The sequence below is a fragment of the Bos grunniens genome, chromosome 3 (assembly GCF_055505025.1).
Source record: "Bos grunniens cultivar Pamir isolate PY7600 chromosome 3, Bosgru_T2T1.0, whole genome shotgun sequence".
NCBI lineage: Eukaryota > Metazoa > Chordata > Mammalia > Artiodactyla > Bovidae > Bos > Bos grunniens.
This window is the reverse complement of record NC_141167.1, coordinates 37,948,737-37,965,746: the sequence shown is the minus strand read 5'-3', so window position 1 is coordinate 37,965,746 and position 17,010 is coordinate 37,948,737. Positions and strand designations below refer to the sequence as shown.

Here is a 17,010-nt window from a genome sequence, read left to right as displayed (position 1 = left end):
TTTTCAGCTTTAGCATCATTCCTTCCAAAGAAATCCCAGGGCTGATCTCCTTCAGAATGGACTGGTTGGATCTCCTTGCAGTCCAAGGGACTTTCAAGAGTCTCCTCCAACACCACGTTTCAAAAGCATCAGTTCTTCGGCCCGTAGTCATGTACAGATGTGAGAGTTCAACCATAAGGAAGGCTGAGCATGGAAGAATTGATGCTTTTGAACTGAGACCCTGATGTTGGGAAAGATTGAAGGCGGGAGAAGGGGACAACAGAGGATGAGATTGTTGGATGGCATCACCGACTCAGTGGACATGAGTTTGAGCAAACTCTGGGAGATAGAGAAGGACAGAGAAGTCTGGTGCACTGTAGTCCATGAGGTCACACAGAGTCAGACATGACTGAGTGAATGAATAACAATGAGGAAGCAACCAGAAAAATCCACCAGATAGAATTTTCAACAGTGCTTCAGTGTTTCAATAACTGGGGGAATGAGAAGCTGTACTAGTTTAGCAGATGGAGAGAATTCTGTGCCCTTTATTTTGATCCTAGTTGAAAAAACTAATTGTAGGAGGGCAGGAAATTTGGAATATGGACTGTGTATTCAATATTAGAGAATATGAAATTATTAACTGGGACAAAAATGTTGGATTTTTTAAAAGAAAACACCCATATATTTTTAGAGACAGATACTGAAGTTTTTAAGGGTGAAATGGCATGATGTCTGGAATTTACTTTCATGCATTGGAGAAGGAAATGGCAACCCACTCCAGTGTTCTTGCTTGGTGAATCCCAGGGACGGGGAAGCCTGGAGGGCTGTTGGGGGTTGCACAGAGTCAGACACGACTGAAGCGACTTAGCAGCAGCAGCAGCATTTTAGAAAAAAGAGCAGAAATAGATGAGAAAAATGAAGAATATATTTGTTCTGAATCTGGCTAATAGATATGAGTGTTTATTCTTTTTTATGCTTGAAAGTGCTCCAAGTCATTAAGGAAAACCACTGAACTCTCCCAACAGAAACACAGGTTATCACTGAATCAAACTTGAGTTTGCTTACCCAAATGAGCAAAGTCAATCTACTGACATAGGGTTGTGGTAAAGTAAAGTACAACATTTATTTGCAGGATGCCAAGCAGGAGAATGGGCAACTAATGCTTAGAGGACCTGAACTCCTCAATGGCTTTTAGGCAAGAGTTTTTAAAAACTAAAATTAAGAGTAAGGGTATTAAGCACATGATTAGCTCATGGATTCTTCTGATTGGTTGGGTGTTAAGCAACAAAGTGATATCTGGCATCTTGATCATCATTCTTCTGGCTCCAACTTGTTTGGGTCACCTTGGCTGAGGTCAACAGGTTTCATCATGTGGTATTGGTTCTGTAAAACAACTCAAAGACATGTTGCATCAGATTGTTATCTATATGCCTTGAGGAAGAACTAGGAGTCTTGTTGACTCTGTTTTATGGTTAAATTTTTTTAGCTTGATTGCTTTTCCTTTATTTCTACATTTACTCATTTCTGTAATCATCAACTCCTTGAGTCGATTCTTTAGAACTCTGGGAAGACTTAAAAATCTCAAGTTTTTTCTACAGACAAGAAGTAGGGACAAGAGAGGATTGTACCCAGGAAGATCCTACAGGGTTCTGTTCAGTTTCAGGTCCCTCTGCTCTTTGATATTCCTCCATCCAGAGGGGAACAGGGGTGACAACCACTCTGGCTACTTCCTGCTGAACAAGGGCGACGTTGATTCTCTAGGATTAGAGGAGCAAAAGTCTTGGACCTTCTTCTCAAAGAATTCTCGAGTCCCAGGCCTAATGTCAGCATTTTGCACCATGAAAACACGATCTCTCTCTTTGACCACTTTGTCATACCATCTGAACAAATATTTGAAAATTAATAAACCTATTACAAAGAGGATGATGATCAATGGAACTTTGTAACAGTACTCAAAAGAGTCCCCCTATTCCAGGTGGCAATCAGGAAAATAAGTTTGGTATGTATCTTCTTTATGTACATCCTATAACTAGGTAGCCTTTTGAATTATTCTGTTTATTCAGATTTCAACTTCTCCAGAGATATTGATGTATGTACAGCATGTGGTATGAGCCACTGCACATACTTTTCCTTGTTTTGCCAATAGGAAATCACAGGCTATTCTATTATCTAGGGCCACATGAGTTCAAAGATATTTGTTGGGCTGCAATACTTTAAGCTGTGTCCTCAGCAATTTGGCAGATTTCCCAATTGTGGTAGCTAGCTTATGAATCATATCTCTATTGATATAATCTTTGGCAGTTGGTGTGAGGTTGCCAAAAATACTTTGTCCTATATTGTCCTAATACCCTGATGATATCTCTCTTCTAAGATGCATGTTTCAGTTAGAGAGGGAAGTAATGCTCTTAAGGCCGTGCACAGAAAAAGGGATCCTCAAATGTCCCAGTAGGCATGACCCTTCCATTTGCCAGCTGTCTAAACAGCGATGTGCCCATCCCCATGTAGGTGAGTCACTCCCTGCGCCACAGACAAAGATATATCCTGGAGCGGAGCAAGTTATACCTCCCGGGGTGGTGTCATCGATTCTTTCATTTTGGGGGAGTTCAGAGATTATGTTATCAAGCCAGGGGTGAGAGCCACTGCAAGCCTTCCACAGTCCATTTACATGATACCCAACTTGTTTGGCTCTCTGACACAAATTAGTGTCATTTTTAGACTTTACACATTTGTCAATTGTACATTTCAGGGGATTTTGTTCATCACATTTTTTCAGAATAAATTTGAGGGACCGAGGGGGACCAGTAGTAACTTTTCCTCCGATGGAAATTACCTCAGACAGGTTGAAACAAGGGACTGGAATATTGTGACGTCCCTTGGTTAGCTGAACTTGCCATGTGACACTTGAAGGAGGATGATTATAGAAGGTAATGGGACTCGGAACAGTATCAAAATCCGTTACAGGAACCACCGATGGGATATATTGTTCATGGATGGTTTGAGATTTCAAATGACACTTCACACAATCATTTAAATTCCTACCTCTTGCTATGCTCTGAGATAACCTAACTTCCTTCTAGGAAGTGACAGACACCAGTGGAATGAGACAGTAAAGAAAAGCAAGAGCCATCATTATAGTTGGGGCCAACAGCTTGTATGGAAAAACAGCACTGGTGCTCAACTTTGGTACTAACCCTATTATCACAAGGCTTAAACTAAAATAAAGGAAGGTTTAGGTATCTCCTATTATCAATATCATAACAAATTACAGATTTGCTTGACTATGATATAATCACAGGTAAAGTGATTAGATAAAGTGGTAAACAAAAGGATAAAAGCAAGTAATAAACCAGAAAAATGCTCCAGTCAATTATAAATGTTGTAATGGATGGCCACTAGTCATTCACTAGTTATCTAAGATACTTTCTCTGTTTTTAACTGAAGCCCTAGTCCAGACTTGCAGCAAGGAGTACTGGCTTCAGTCAGCTTTTTTGTTGTCTTTCTGTAACTTCTGAGGGCTATGAATTTGTTGCTGGGTCAGAAGCCAGTTTCACCCGTATGCAATGGATCCACGGTTTGATTCCTGTCAATTTAACAGAAGAGTGAGTTAGTAGTAGAACCTAAGTCCTCACCCACCAGGGCTGAATTTGGCTGGAGGGGGACATTTGTGGGAAACATCACTTTACTAGTAGCAAATTTTAGGAATAGCATTTAAAACTAACCCCAGCATACGCACATATCTTACAGTGTCTACTTCTTTAACGTTTTGATCACATGTCTGATCATATAACTGCTCAGAATAGAGCATACAGTGTTTCATAAGGACTCAGTTGGAGTGTACTTCTAGGACCCACTCTAATTCTAAGCAATGCAAGCAGTAACACTTTCCCAGGTTAAGTTAATTCTTGACAGATTTTAGCTGTCTTCCTTTTTACAGTATGTTTCTAGTTGATCGTAGCCTCCAAAATACATGCAAATTCCATTTGTTCCACATTCTTCAGATACCTACTGATTCACATTAGCAATTAAGCTGAGAGTGCCAGACTGCGACGGCGCAGGAACCGCCGAGAGGAGCTACCCCGCATCGGAGGTCATGGGGCAGTGGCCGAAAGGAGATACCCCACGCCCTTAAGCCCGAGGCCGGGGGCGGCAGCCGGGAGGAGCATCCCCACACCGTGGCTGCGCGGGCACAGGAGGGCCTAGAGGAGCTATCCCACGTTGAAGGTCAGGAAGGGCGGCGGTGAGGAGATACCCCTTGTCCAAGGTAAGGAGCATTGGGCTGTGCTTTGCTGGAGCAGCCGTGAAGAGATACCCCACGCCCAAGGTAAGAGAAACCCAAGTTCGACGGTAGGTGTTGCAAGAGGGCATCAGAGGGCAGACACACTGAAACCATACTCACAGAAAACTAGTCAATCTAATCACACTAGGACCACAGCCTTGTCTAACTCAATGAAACTAAGCCATGCCCGTGGGGCCACCCAAGATGGGCGGGTCATGGTGGAGAGATCTGACAGAATGTGGTCCACTGGAGAAGGGAATGGCAAACCACTTCAGTATTCGTGCCTTGAGAACCCCATGAACAGTATGAAAAGGCAAAATGATAGGATACTGAAAGAGAAATTCCCCAGGTCAGTAGGTGCCCAATATGCTACTGGAGATCAGTGGAGAAATAACTCCAGAAAGAATGAAGGCATGGAGCCAAAGCAAAAACAATACCCAGCTGTGGATGTGACTGGTGATAGAAGCAAGGTCCGATGAGGTAAAGAGCAATATTGCATAGGAACCTGGAATGTCAGGTCCATGAATCAAGGCAAATTGGAAGTGGTCAAACAAGAGATGGCAAGAGTGAATGTCAACATTCTAGGAATCAGCGAACTGAAATGGACTGGAATGGGTGAATTTAACTCAGATGACCATTATATCTACTACTGCGGGCAGGAATCCCTCAGAAGAAATGGAGTAGCCATCATGGTCAACAAAAGAGTCCGAAATGCAGTACTTGGATGCAAACTCAAAAACGACAGAATGATCTCTGTTCGTTACCAAGGCAAACCATTCAATATCACAGTAATCCAAGTCTATGCCCCAACCAGTAACGCTGAAGAAGCTGAAGTTGAACGGTTCTATGAAGACCTACAAGACCTTTTAGAACTAACACCCAAAAAAGATGTCCTTTTCATTATAGGAGACTGGAATGCAAAAGTGGGAAGTCAAGAAACACCTGGAGTAACAGGCAAATTTGGCCTTGGAATATGGAATGAAGCAGGGCAAAGACTAATAGTTTTGCCAAGAAAATGCACTGGTCATAACAAACACCCTCTTCCAACAACACAAGAGAAGACTCTATACATGGACATCACCAGATGGTCAACACCGAAATCAGATTGATTATATTCTTTGCAGCCAAAGAATTTCATGGGAAATAGATAGGGAAACAGTGGAAACAGTGTCAGACTTAATTTTTCTGGACTCCAAAATCACTACAGATGGTGACTGCAGCCATGAAATTAAAAGACGCTTACTCCTTGGAAGGAAGGTTATGACCAACCTAGATAGCATATTCAAAAGCAGAGACATTACTTTGCCAACAAAGGTTCATCTAGTCAAGGCTATGGTTTTTCCTGTGGTCATGTATGGATGTGAGAGTTGGACTGTGAAGAAGGCTGAGCGCCAAAGAATTGATGCTTTTGAAGTGTGGTGTTGGAGAAGACTCTTGAGAGTCTCTTGGCCTGCAAGGAGATCCAAGCAGTCCATTCTGAAGGATATCAGCCCTGGGATTTCTTTGGAAGGAATGATGCTAAAGCTGAAACTCCAGTACTTTGACCACCTCATGTGAAGAGTTGACTTATTGGAAAAGACTCTGAGGCTGGGAGGGATTGGGGGCAAGAGGAGAAGGAGACGACAGAGGATGAGATGGCTGGATGGCATCACTGACTCAATGGATGTGAGTTTGAGTGAACTCCGGGAGTTGGTGATGGACAGGGAGGCCTGGCGTGCTGCGATTCATGGGGTTGCAAAGAGTCGGACACGACTGAGCGACTGATCTGATCTGATCTGATCTGATTATTGCTCTGAATTAATTCAGCTCAGTAACCCAAATCTAGGAATTATCTCATAGAGCAAGACCTTTACTACTTCTGAAACTTTTTCAATCCAGCAAGAGAATGATTCTAAGCAGACTGTAAAGGTGTCTGCCATCACTAGTAAGTAAAGTTTCCTTTTACTTTAGGCATGATTGTAAAGTCTACTTGCCAATCTTTCTCAAGCACTTCCCTCTAGCTTGGACTCTGTGCAGGATGAGGGAGTCCTCATCTTGAAATTATTTTTAGTGCAAAGCATACACTTTTGTAGTACTCTTTGAATTGTCCTTGCATATTTGGTCTTTCAATGTAGTCCTGTATCCACTGGATGCCTATAATGGGGACTCATGTATATTGCTCCAATTACTTTCCCCATTAGATAGTCATGAATTAAAACCACTCCTTGATCATTTATCATTTGATCCTAAATGGGTAAGGTAATATCCCCATTCTCTTGGTATTTCGAGGTTCTCAGGTGAGTGGGTAAGTGTGTTAGCTGCTCAGTTGTGTCCAACTCTTTGTTGACCCCATCCACTAGGCTTCTCTGTCCACGGAATTCTCCAGGCAAGAATGTTGGAGTGGGTAGCCATTCCTTTCTCCAGGGGATCTTCCTGACCCAGGGATCAAACCTGGGTCTCCTGCATTTCAGGCAGATTCTTTACTGTCTGAGCCCTAGGGTATGTGGGGCTAAATTAACAGGGCTATAACCAAAGGTGCTTTGTCCTGAACCTGTTCTAGCAGCTTGGTCAGCTATGTTATTCCTTTTCAAAACAAAATTGTCAAATCTCAGATGTCTTGGGCAACGAGCAAATTGCCACCTCCTTTGGCTTGAGCACTGTGGACAGAGGAGCATGGTGGACTACAGTCCACGGGGTCACAAAGAGTCGGACATGACTGAGCGACTTCGCTTTCACTTTGGCTTGAGCACTGTGTATAGCAGTTTCAAAACTTCTTTGGTATGTTTGATTTCTTTTCTTTCAAAAGTGAGCAATCTAGCTTTCCAAATTACCCTATGTATGTTTACAACTGAAAAGGCATATTTCGAGTCAGTATAGATGTTGACTTTTTTACCTTCACTGAGATGTAAAGGTCAAGAAAGGGCAATAATTTTAGCTTTTGGGGCAAAGATACATGATGACAAAGCTTCCACGCCTAGGATTTCCTGCAAGGTTACCACTGCATATCTGATCTTTCAGTTTTGGTGGTCTATGAGGTTACGTCCATCTGGGAACATCTCCAGGTTTGGATCTCCAAAGAGAATTATAATCAGATCCAAGCACCTGCTCAATGATATGCCAATAATCATGTGCCTCTGGGCCACCCAAAGGGGTTGGGAGCAGGGTGGCTGGGTTCAAGGAGGACACAGTCTTTGGGGTCACATTAGAATTATCAAGTAAAATTACCTGATATCCTCCCAAGTGGTCTAAAGTGAGACAATATCCACTCTTTTGTTCAACAGTGGCAACACACAGTGGGATGTACACACCATGGTCGGCTTCCTGGAGTGAATTCCTCTGCTTCCTGCAACAGATCCAGACTAGCAGCTATGACTCTCAAATACATCTGGATTGTACTGTCCAAAGCCTTTGTGAAATAGTATACTGGGCATTTTGTTGACTGTGGGTCAATACCTCCAGTCTCACTGTGCTGTACTTAGTCGCTCAGTCATGTCTGACTCTTTGTGAACCCATGAACTGTAGCCCACCAGGCTCCTCTGACCACTGGGATTCTCCAGGCAAGAATACTGGAGTGGTTGCCATGCCCTCCTCCAGGGAATCTTCCCAACCCAGGGGTCTGACCCAGATCTCCTGCATTGAAGGTGAATTCTTTACCATCTGAGCCACCAGGGAAACCCAAGAATACTGGAGTGGGTAGCCTATCCCTTCTCCAGGGGATCTTCCAGACCCAGGATTCAAACCAGGGTCTCCAGCATTCCAGGCAGATTTTGTACAAGCTGAGCTACCAGGGAAGCCCCTCCAGTCTCACTACCTGTCTTTCATGTATAAAAAACCAAATGACTTTTTCAAACCTGGCAAACACAGAACAGGAGCAGTCCATAGTTATTTTCTTCATTGTTAGGAAAGTCTCTTGACATTCTCCAGTTCCCACTAAGGCATTATTGTGAGTCCCTTTTAGGGTCTCATACAACTGTTTAACTATTAGCTTAAGCTGGAGGATCCAAGTGCAGCAGAACCCTGCCATTCCAGGAACCGATGCAACTGCCTTTGGTGGTGGTCACCACACCCTGGCTACTGTCTCTTGGCAGTCCTGGAGCCAATTCCTTTGGCCTTTTCTCAGTTTGGATCCCAAACTGAGACATTTGGGAAATTTGGGCCTTTTTCCAAGAGATTTTATACACTCATTTGGCCAGACAGTTCAAAGTAGTCCCAGTGTTTTCACTTGTGTTCTTTGTATTGCCAGCTGTGAAGGGATCATCCACATATCTGAGCAGAGCTCCCTCCTGTAGCTGGAGCTCCCTTATATCTTTAGCTAGCACTTTCCCACGGAGAAGGCAATGGCACCCCACTCCAGTACTTTTGCCTAGAAAATCCCATGGATGGAGGAGCCTGTTGGGCTGCAGAGTCGGACATGACTGAAGCGATGCAGCAGCAGCAGCAGCAGCAGCAGCAGCACTTTCCCGAACACTGTGAAGGTGTTCTTAAGTTCTTGCAATACTGCCCAGCAGTATTGCTGCTTGCTTTGGTTTCTAGATCTTCCCAACAAATACAAATAACTCTTGGGATTCAGGACTCAAAATAACATACAAAAAAGACCTCTGCTAAGCCTAATGACGGAGAAGGCAATGGCACCCCACTCCAGTACTCTTGCTTGGAAAATCCCATGAACGGAGGAGCCTGTTAGGCTGCAGTTCATGGGGTCGCTAAGAGTCGGACACGACTGAGCGACTTCACTTTCACTTTTCACTTTCATGCATTGGAGAAGGAAATGGCAGCCCACTCCAGTGTTCTTGCCTGGAGAATCCCAGGGACGAGGGAGCCTGGTGGGCTGCCGTCTATGGGGTTGCACAGAGTCGGACAAGACTGAAGTGACTTAGCATAAGCCTAATGAAAGTTTCCAGATAAGATGATCAGAAGAATATAGGGATTTGGGACTACAGGGTGAATATCTTTCACTATCTGATTTATGGCTCTTATGTCCTGAACAAACCAGTAAGTAGTTCTCAGTGCCAGGCTTCTTAAAGGCAGGATGGGAATATTATATAGTGACTGAGGGAGTCCAATAAGCAAGTATTTCAAAATGCCAATCCAGCTTTGGACTGGATCCCTGTTTTGCTTGGTCCTTTAAGGGATATTGCCTTAAGTTCAGAGCCTAAGTGTCCAGCTTCAGTTTCACCTTAACTGCTATGGCCATCCAGACTCTTCCTGCCCACCTATCACCCCATGCTCCCAAGCATCCCTGCTGCAAGATGTCTTCAGGGACACTGGTGGTGACTTCTCCATCCCTTGACAGGAGGGCTAGCTGCAAGGCACAAGCTTGTTCCAGTGGTACCTTTATATCCAGTATTTCAGAAGTGCAAGTCACGTTAGCATTTAATTTAGTTAAAAAGTCTTGCCCCAGCAATGCAACTGGGCACTCTGGCATGTATTAAAAAAGCTGTGTTTTAGATTAGGAGCCTCAATCTGACAGTCTAGGGATTGCAAAAACAGTTTTTGGAGAGGCTTTCTAGATAATCCTCTTGCCAAAGCACTTTTCTGGATTAACTCTATGGGTCCATCTCCTTACGAATGCAGTGTTCAAAACAGAGCAAGTGGCTCCAGTACCAGTCAGAAAGACAATCTATTTCCCACAACAGGGTTACCCAGAGCTCCTGGTGGGAGACTATTTCCCCAAGTAGAGTCCCCTCAGAGAATCCTCGGGCACTCTCTCTTGTTTCCAGCATGAACAATGCTTTCTCCTCCTCTTCCAGTTTCCTTTGTAAACTGAGGCAGACTTTCTTTCAGTTGCCTTCTTGTCTTAGTATAGGGACTGCTGCCAACCCGCTTTTACGTGTCCCATTAGTGGGCTTTTTCTGTGGGCCACCATTCACTCTCTTGGTTCTCTGGGTCTTACTCTCTGCTCAGATTTTTGTCTCTCCTTTCTCCACTGAGTGTCACTGCCGAAAGGGACTTTTGCTGCTTCATTTCATGGGTCTCTTTTTCATCTTATAGTCCCTCCCAACTATAAAACACCGAAAGCAGTTTCTATCAAATGAGATAACAACAGGCCAAAAAGTCCTTATGTTTTCTGCAACTGGGGCACTCTAAGTCACAAAGTCCAACTAACTAATTTGAAATTCTCTGGATTATCTGGATCCACATCTGCATATTGGCGATATGCCCTGTACATTCTCTTCCAAAACCTCAGGGGTTTTCCTGGGGCTCTTTGCACACTCCTTGCACCTTGTGAAAGCTCCAATATTGGTTCTCCCTTTTGGAGCCCTATCATGATGCACTCCTTGTAATGCTCAACTCCAACTTTATCGCCTAGGTCACTCTCCTCCCAGTCTGGATCTATGATGGGAATTGCTTTTGCTGCTGGTGCTGCAATGGGTTTGCCAGGGGCAACAACCTCTTCTCTAGCCTTTTCTATTGGGTTCACAAAAAGTTTGTTCAGGGTTTTCCATAACATCGTACAGAAAAACACATATGAATTTTTTAGTCAACACAATATTTCCATCCTCTTCTCTTCCTCAGCCAACAGAGTGGTTAGCAAACTTTGATATCAGCCCAATAGGGTTGGCAAAGATGAAAGAGAATGAATTTTCCATCCTGGTAGGGTCATGCCAGTAGGCTGGCATATTATTTTTGCAATTCAACATGTCTGAGGTTGAAAAGGGAGAGTGGATCCATATGAATCCTGCTGGATGATCTTGGGCATTTATTCCTCCAATGTGAATCTGCCTCAGTGGGAATCACCCTGAATGAACATTAGTGGTTTCTTGACCAAAATGGAAGCTCTGTTGGGTATGAGAGGAAGACAACCCCTCCTTCCTCAGCTCCTGCGAGGGCAGGTGAGAATGAACTGGCTACTGTGGGATCTATGGTTCCAGCCCCTGCTTCCGCATTTTGCCCACCATACAGAGGCAGTTGTGATGGATATCTAGGAGAATTTATTTGCTGAATTAATTCCCCATCTCTTGATTCCTGAGAATAGGGTAAACCTTTTAAAATCTCTTTATTGGAGGAAATTTCTTTCTGTATCATAATTCCATGCATGCTACATTTTTATCTAAATAGGCTCTCTTTGAATCAATAGCATAAGGGCTGTACATAAGAAGCATCCTCCCATTTTCCTCCCCTTTCACAAAATAGTTCTGGTTCAAAGACAGTGTTATAATTTAAAGAGCCATTAGGGAGCAGTGTTCTCCAGATCTTAAGATGTCCTGAGGCTAAACAGTGTTAACATGGAATACCATTTTTTCTCCTTTTCCGAGGTGCTTAACTAAAAATCTTCCAGTTCTGCAAAATATACCCTAAGGGGCTACAAGATGGAGCAGAGCTCTGACTACCCATCTTTGTGGTTCACAGCTGGTACTATCAAACGTCAAGGAAGCAAGCAAGCACACAAACACAAGGCATCTCTCAGGGTTACAGATTCCTTAGTCCAATACAGAAAATCCCCCAAATCAATATCCCACCACAGACAGAGCCAAGTGGCAAAATGAACACCCTGGTGTCATCATACATGAGCCCTTCTACTAAGCAGAAATGTCTCAACTAAGTGCCTTGTTTCCTTCACCATGAAAGCACCAAGGGCCATCGACCCCCAGTTGGTGGCAGATGCTCTGGGTTGTCCCTGAGACAAAGGTGTTCAGGAAGCTGCTGGACAGAATCTTAGAGCCCTCTCCTGCCAGGAGCCAATGTGCCGCAAAGATACCCAGTTGGGGTGGTGGTCTTTTCATGGTCACCAAAATTGTTACATAACTGAACTTAGGTTCACTTGCAGCAAATTCAGTCTATTGACACCACGTTTTGGTGAAGCAAAAGCACAGTGTTAATTTTCAGGCCACCAAGCAAGGAGTTCAGGTCCTTTGATCATTAGCTACCTATTCTTCTTGCTTGGTGCCCTGCAAATAGATGCTGCACTTTCCTTATGACCCAGTGGCAGTAGATTGGCTGCTGTGCATCAGGTGAGTGAAATCAAGTTCAGTTCAGCAGCAAGACTGCTCTATATGTCCTACAAATAGTATTAAAGCAAACTACCAAAGAAAACTGGAAATAAGGGCAAAATTGTACATATAAATGCTGACAAAATTAAAGCATGAAGAAGGTAACACTGACCAATTAAGCATAATTCAGGTCAAAAGTATGAAATGAAGCAAAGAAAAATTTTCAGTTATGGTAATCCACAAATATAAATATCTTTGTACCCTAAATAACATGGCTAAATCAAAACCAAGAAAAGAAAAGACAAAAGGCTGAGATAAAAGTAGAAATTTAAAAGAAAACTGTTAAGAATAAAATCAAAACACAAGTAAGCATTTTCCTTAAAGAGAAAAAATTACAGTGTACAAAATTAAGCATGAAAAAGGACCCGATGGGAGGATATTAAAAGATAAATTTGCAAATGTATGATAATAAAAAAAAAAAAACAAATGAAGTAAATGATATTGTGGCAAAACTTTAAAATAATCAAATAGTGATCCAAAAGGTAAAAAACACATAATCCTCATCAGATGAATATAAAGAAAAATTAATACAATGTTCAAGATTTAAAAAAGGTTCCATGTGCAGAACAGTCCATTTAACAATACAGAACAGACAACTGTTATCAAAGAGTTGTAAACTGCAAAAAAGCTAAAACAGGAAAGTACTTCACAGAAGAGAGAATAACAAATTCTAAACCACCACAAAAATCCTTCATGTTTCTTATAATAAAATTTTGTGTAAATTGATAAACTAAATTTTAAAAAAAGGAGAATTGAAAGCAATGTGTACTAAACATGATAAGTTGCCCAAGCCCAGAAGTTGAGGGTATAATGTAAAAAAATGGGATCACTATTACCTATCTGAACTGGGAATAGTTATGACTTTTTAGGAACTTGGAACACCTAATAAAATCAGAAATAATAACATATACTCTCCCTTGAAAAGCTACCCCAGGAGTGAAATCACCAGGACTTAACAAAATGTTCAGTCCTGGGTTTTTCATGACAAAGACTCAGAAAATAATGCCCTTTAATAAGAGAAGGGTTGAGCCAAAGGAGCTCAGTGCCCACTGAGAAGTCAGAGTGGCTACTAGACACTACACCAGAGATGCAATGCACTGGTTAAGGATGTCCTGGCTACGTTAGAGGAAAAAACAAGCTGTGGGTAACGTGGCTAGTATGAACCCATTTTTGTAAATAGATATAAAACCATAGAAATTTGAATAGACAGTAAATAGATTAAAATATGCTCAATTTTATTAGTCAGGGGAATGCTAACAAAACTGGTTCCATGGTTGGAGAAAACTGATGATGGCCAGTGCTGGGCCAAATATCCCTCCTCCCCACCTTCAAAGGAGCTGCAGGAACTGTTTTCGGGTAATTAAAATGTGGAAAGTACACAGTAATGCCAAACTCTGGGTGGTCATGAAGAATGGGGTGGGAATATGATCTGTTCTGTCTCTAGCTAAAAGGAAGTCCACAAAACTGCCGGCCAACTCAGGGGGAAAAAAAGCACACTAAGCACAGGCTGCCCGTTCTGAAAAGTTAATTCAGCATGGAGGAAATGCAAGTAGACAACAAACATATGAAATGATGGCAGTCGCAAGCCAAGAAAATGCAAATCAAAACAAGCTGTTTTCCATCCCTGATTAAGGGGGAATTGGTGTGTGGTGGTGCAGTCTTGCAGGAAGGCCAGGTGAGTCTGAAACTGAAGACTGCGAAACAGAGCCAAATTCAATCTACAATTCGCTCTATTTATTGTATACAATCACGCAGGCACCGTAAGTTAGTCATATAAGTAAGAAAGAGTGGCGCCTCTCCCACTCCATCCCAGGAAATAAGTCTCAGGACTAGTGTGAGCAGGAAGTCACAGAGCCTCCACCTGCATGGGCTCAGTCCCCAGACAAGAGCCTTCTAGTTGCTCAGTTCAGTGGTCTCATTTTAAGGAGTAATAGGGAGTACCAGTTAAGCCCCAAGGGGTCTTGTCTCCATCAGTTGCTCCTGTTCTGATGAAGTCAAATCTTGGCCCTTAGCAAACAAATTCCTTACCCATATTAACACTCAATATGTCACATTTAAATATTCATAGTCTAATATCAGACGTTTAAAAGCAATCTTCGTGGAGGCTCATATTGGCCACTGTTACTCCATTTTGAACTACTTAACATAGCGTATTGTCACATAAGATGAGTAGAAATAGAATGATTAAATGTCACATTGAAACAGTTATGCCCCCCGCACCACCCCCTCCATATCTTTGGTGTGTATATTGCTAAATGTTTCTAGTCTTTCTTGTTTCCTGTCTCCAGAGTTCACCCTCCTGTTGCATATTGTTAGAGCAAGTTCCTTAGAACATAAATCAGCACTCATTACTGCATGGATTAAAAGCTTCTTGAGTCTTTCTGTGCTAAACCCCTTTTGATGGCACTCCAAGCCTGACTTGAACCTTGCCAAGTTTGCTCCAGACTCGGTGTTTAAACCTTGCTGTCCATATTGATTTAGGGGTTCTGAACCCAGAGTGGATAGAATTTTAAGGTGTCTAGAATCTCCAGCAGGAAAGACTGGAGTTTTCATTCATATCTGAGTGGGTTTTAGCATGATACAGTTATCAAAATAATAATTTGAGATACAGAATATGTGAGCTTCTTAACCTATTATTTAACAAGATTGGCAGATCTGAACTATTTTAGAATTTTGACAAAGTATAAGACTGTGTTTCATAATACCTGCAAAACTGTAACACGAAGTGAAAAAAGCTATGATTTCTAGTGGTGACAAAGTCATGGTTCTGCTAATAATATCAAACCACCAAAGCTCCAGGTTAAGGATCCCCACCCTAAACTCATTCCTCATCAGTCCAAAAGGTCAGTTTCCCTGATTCACTAAAATATGTGTGCTCCCACACCCCCTCCACTTCTCCATTTACCAAGACACTCAACTGTCAAGTCTTAGCTGCTGCTAAAGAAAAACCACAAGCCCAAAATGACATCACTTATGCTAAAGCCCAGACACCAATCCTAGGCTCCACACTTGACTTACTTGCAGTTTTCACCTTTCCGAGAAATGTAATCTTAGCTAACGGGATTGGAATTTTCTGATTGGCACCAAGGAGATAATCTGTCCTGTGGGCCTTCTCCACAGCCTGCACCCAGAGGAAGACGCTGTCTACATGATGAAACTGCCATTCTTTTCCCTCAAAAGATGTCCTGGCCTAAAACTAATCTTTTCTTTCCCTACGGGCTCTCTGCCCCACCCTTCTTCTTATCAAAGCCTTCCATTTGTGGACAGTCTGTGAGCTAGTCCCTTCTAGTTGCTAGAGGGGACGTTCCCCAAATGGCCCTTCAAATTGGCTGGATTATGTTTTTGACCACTGCTCAGCCGCAGAGGTCCTTGTCCTGGAAGGAGGATGAGTTTTCTGCACAGCAGAACTTGGTCTCCTGTGCAGCTGTGTCTCAGGGCCTAGAATTCAAGCAAAGCACATGACATATTAGTAGAATTCAAAGCTTAAGGTTTAGTAGTAGAAAAGCAACCCATTTTGTACTCAGGGGGAAAAACAAGAAGTTACTTTTCTAGTTATGTGTGTGCTTAAATTTATATGATCATAAGGAGGAGCCTGATGGGCTGCAGTCCATGGGGTTGCTAAGAGTCAGACACGACTGAGCGACTTCACTTTCACTTTTCACTTTCATGCATTGGAGAAGGAAATGGCAGCCCACTCCAGTGTTCTTGCCTGGAGAATCCCAGGGACGGGGGAGCCTGGTGGGCTGCCGTCTATGGGGTTGCACAGAGTCAGACATGACTGAAGCGACTTAGCAGCAGCAGCAGCAACAGTAAATGTTATTCCTTTTGCTGTTAGAAAAAGAACTTAATCAATCTTCTAACAATGAAGGAAATGTAGAAAAAGTGACTACTTCCAAATCTATCCCCAGTCAGAAATACTCTGAAGAAATAGATTGAGGATATAGTTCTAGTCCCTCTAGTTGAGGGACTAGAGACAGAATCAAAAGTGTGCATCCCCTAAGCTCCAAAGCTCTCACTTACACCACTGCCTTCAAAGACACTGTCAGTTTCACCTCCCAACCATGTTTTTAAAACAAATACTTTAGTTCTTCCTCATTTCCTCCTGGTCTTCATTTTCTCCTCTTGAGGCACTACTATTTTAATATCCCCAATTTCAGAGTAATGGAGGCCTAGGAAGGTGCCTTTCTCATGAGCCAGTGAGAGACAGAGTAAGTCTTAAAGTTAGGGGGCCAGGACAGCACCCGCCCCATGCCCCACACTTCTACCAGCCTTACCTGGAGAGGGGCTCCAGCCCTAGGACATAGCCCTTAGCAGAGTGAGGAAGGAGGCTAGAGGGCTGACCCAGTCTTTTGTTGGCTCCTCCCTCCCCTTGCAGAGTTTGCAAATCTCTAGAATTGATCCCTTTTCAATCCCACCCCTCTGCTGCCTCTCAGGATATCTCATGCAGCCCAGAAGTCACTGCTGATTTCCAATCCATAACCACGGAGTTCCACCTCCAGCTCTGATTCTCGGGCACCTGTGTGCTCCACCCCTACCCTACTGCCAGGATTCCAGCCTCTCAAGGAGATAAAGGCACCACTCATTGCTAAAGTTATTGCCACGACCCCAGAAGTCAACCTTGACTTCCCTCTTTTCTTCAATCTCCACATTTAATCATTCTCAACCCCCTGGAATGTCTGCTGCTTTTTCTCTCCATGGCTCTGTAATCACACTGGACTCTATGCAGCCTTCCTGGGACAGAGCCCTCCCCATCCTCTGCTTCAGTTCCTCTCTGAGCACCTAGAC

General features: G+C 43.1%; 1 long non-coding RNA gene and 1 pseudogene across 1 annotated transcript; both read right to left on the bottom strand.

Annotated features, from left to right (window-relative positions):
- Nucleotides 1-1,860: 1,860 nt before the first annotated feature.
- Nucleotides 1,861-3,241, bottom strand: LOC147375496 (uncharacterized; annotated as a pseudogene).
- Nucleotides 3,242-3,505: 264 nt separating this feature from the next.
- LOC147375495 (uncharacterized) lies at nucleotides 3,506-16,547 on the bottom strand. The gene is made up of 3 exons (XR_015161561.1): nucleotides 16,500-16,547; nucleotides 15,573-15,663; nucleotides 3,506-3,559 (listed from the first exon to the last, which is right to left on the bottom strand). It is a non-coding gene; the product is annotated as an uncharacterized LOC147375495 (long non-coding RNA).
- Between the last annotated feature and the right edge of the window lie 463 nt (nucleotides 16,548-17,010).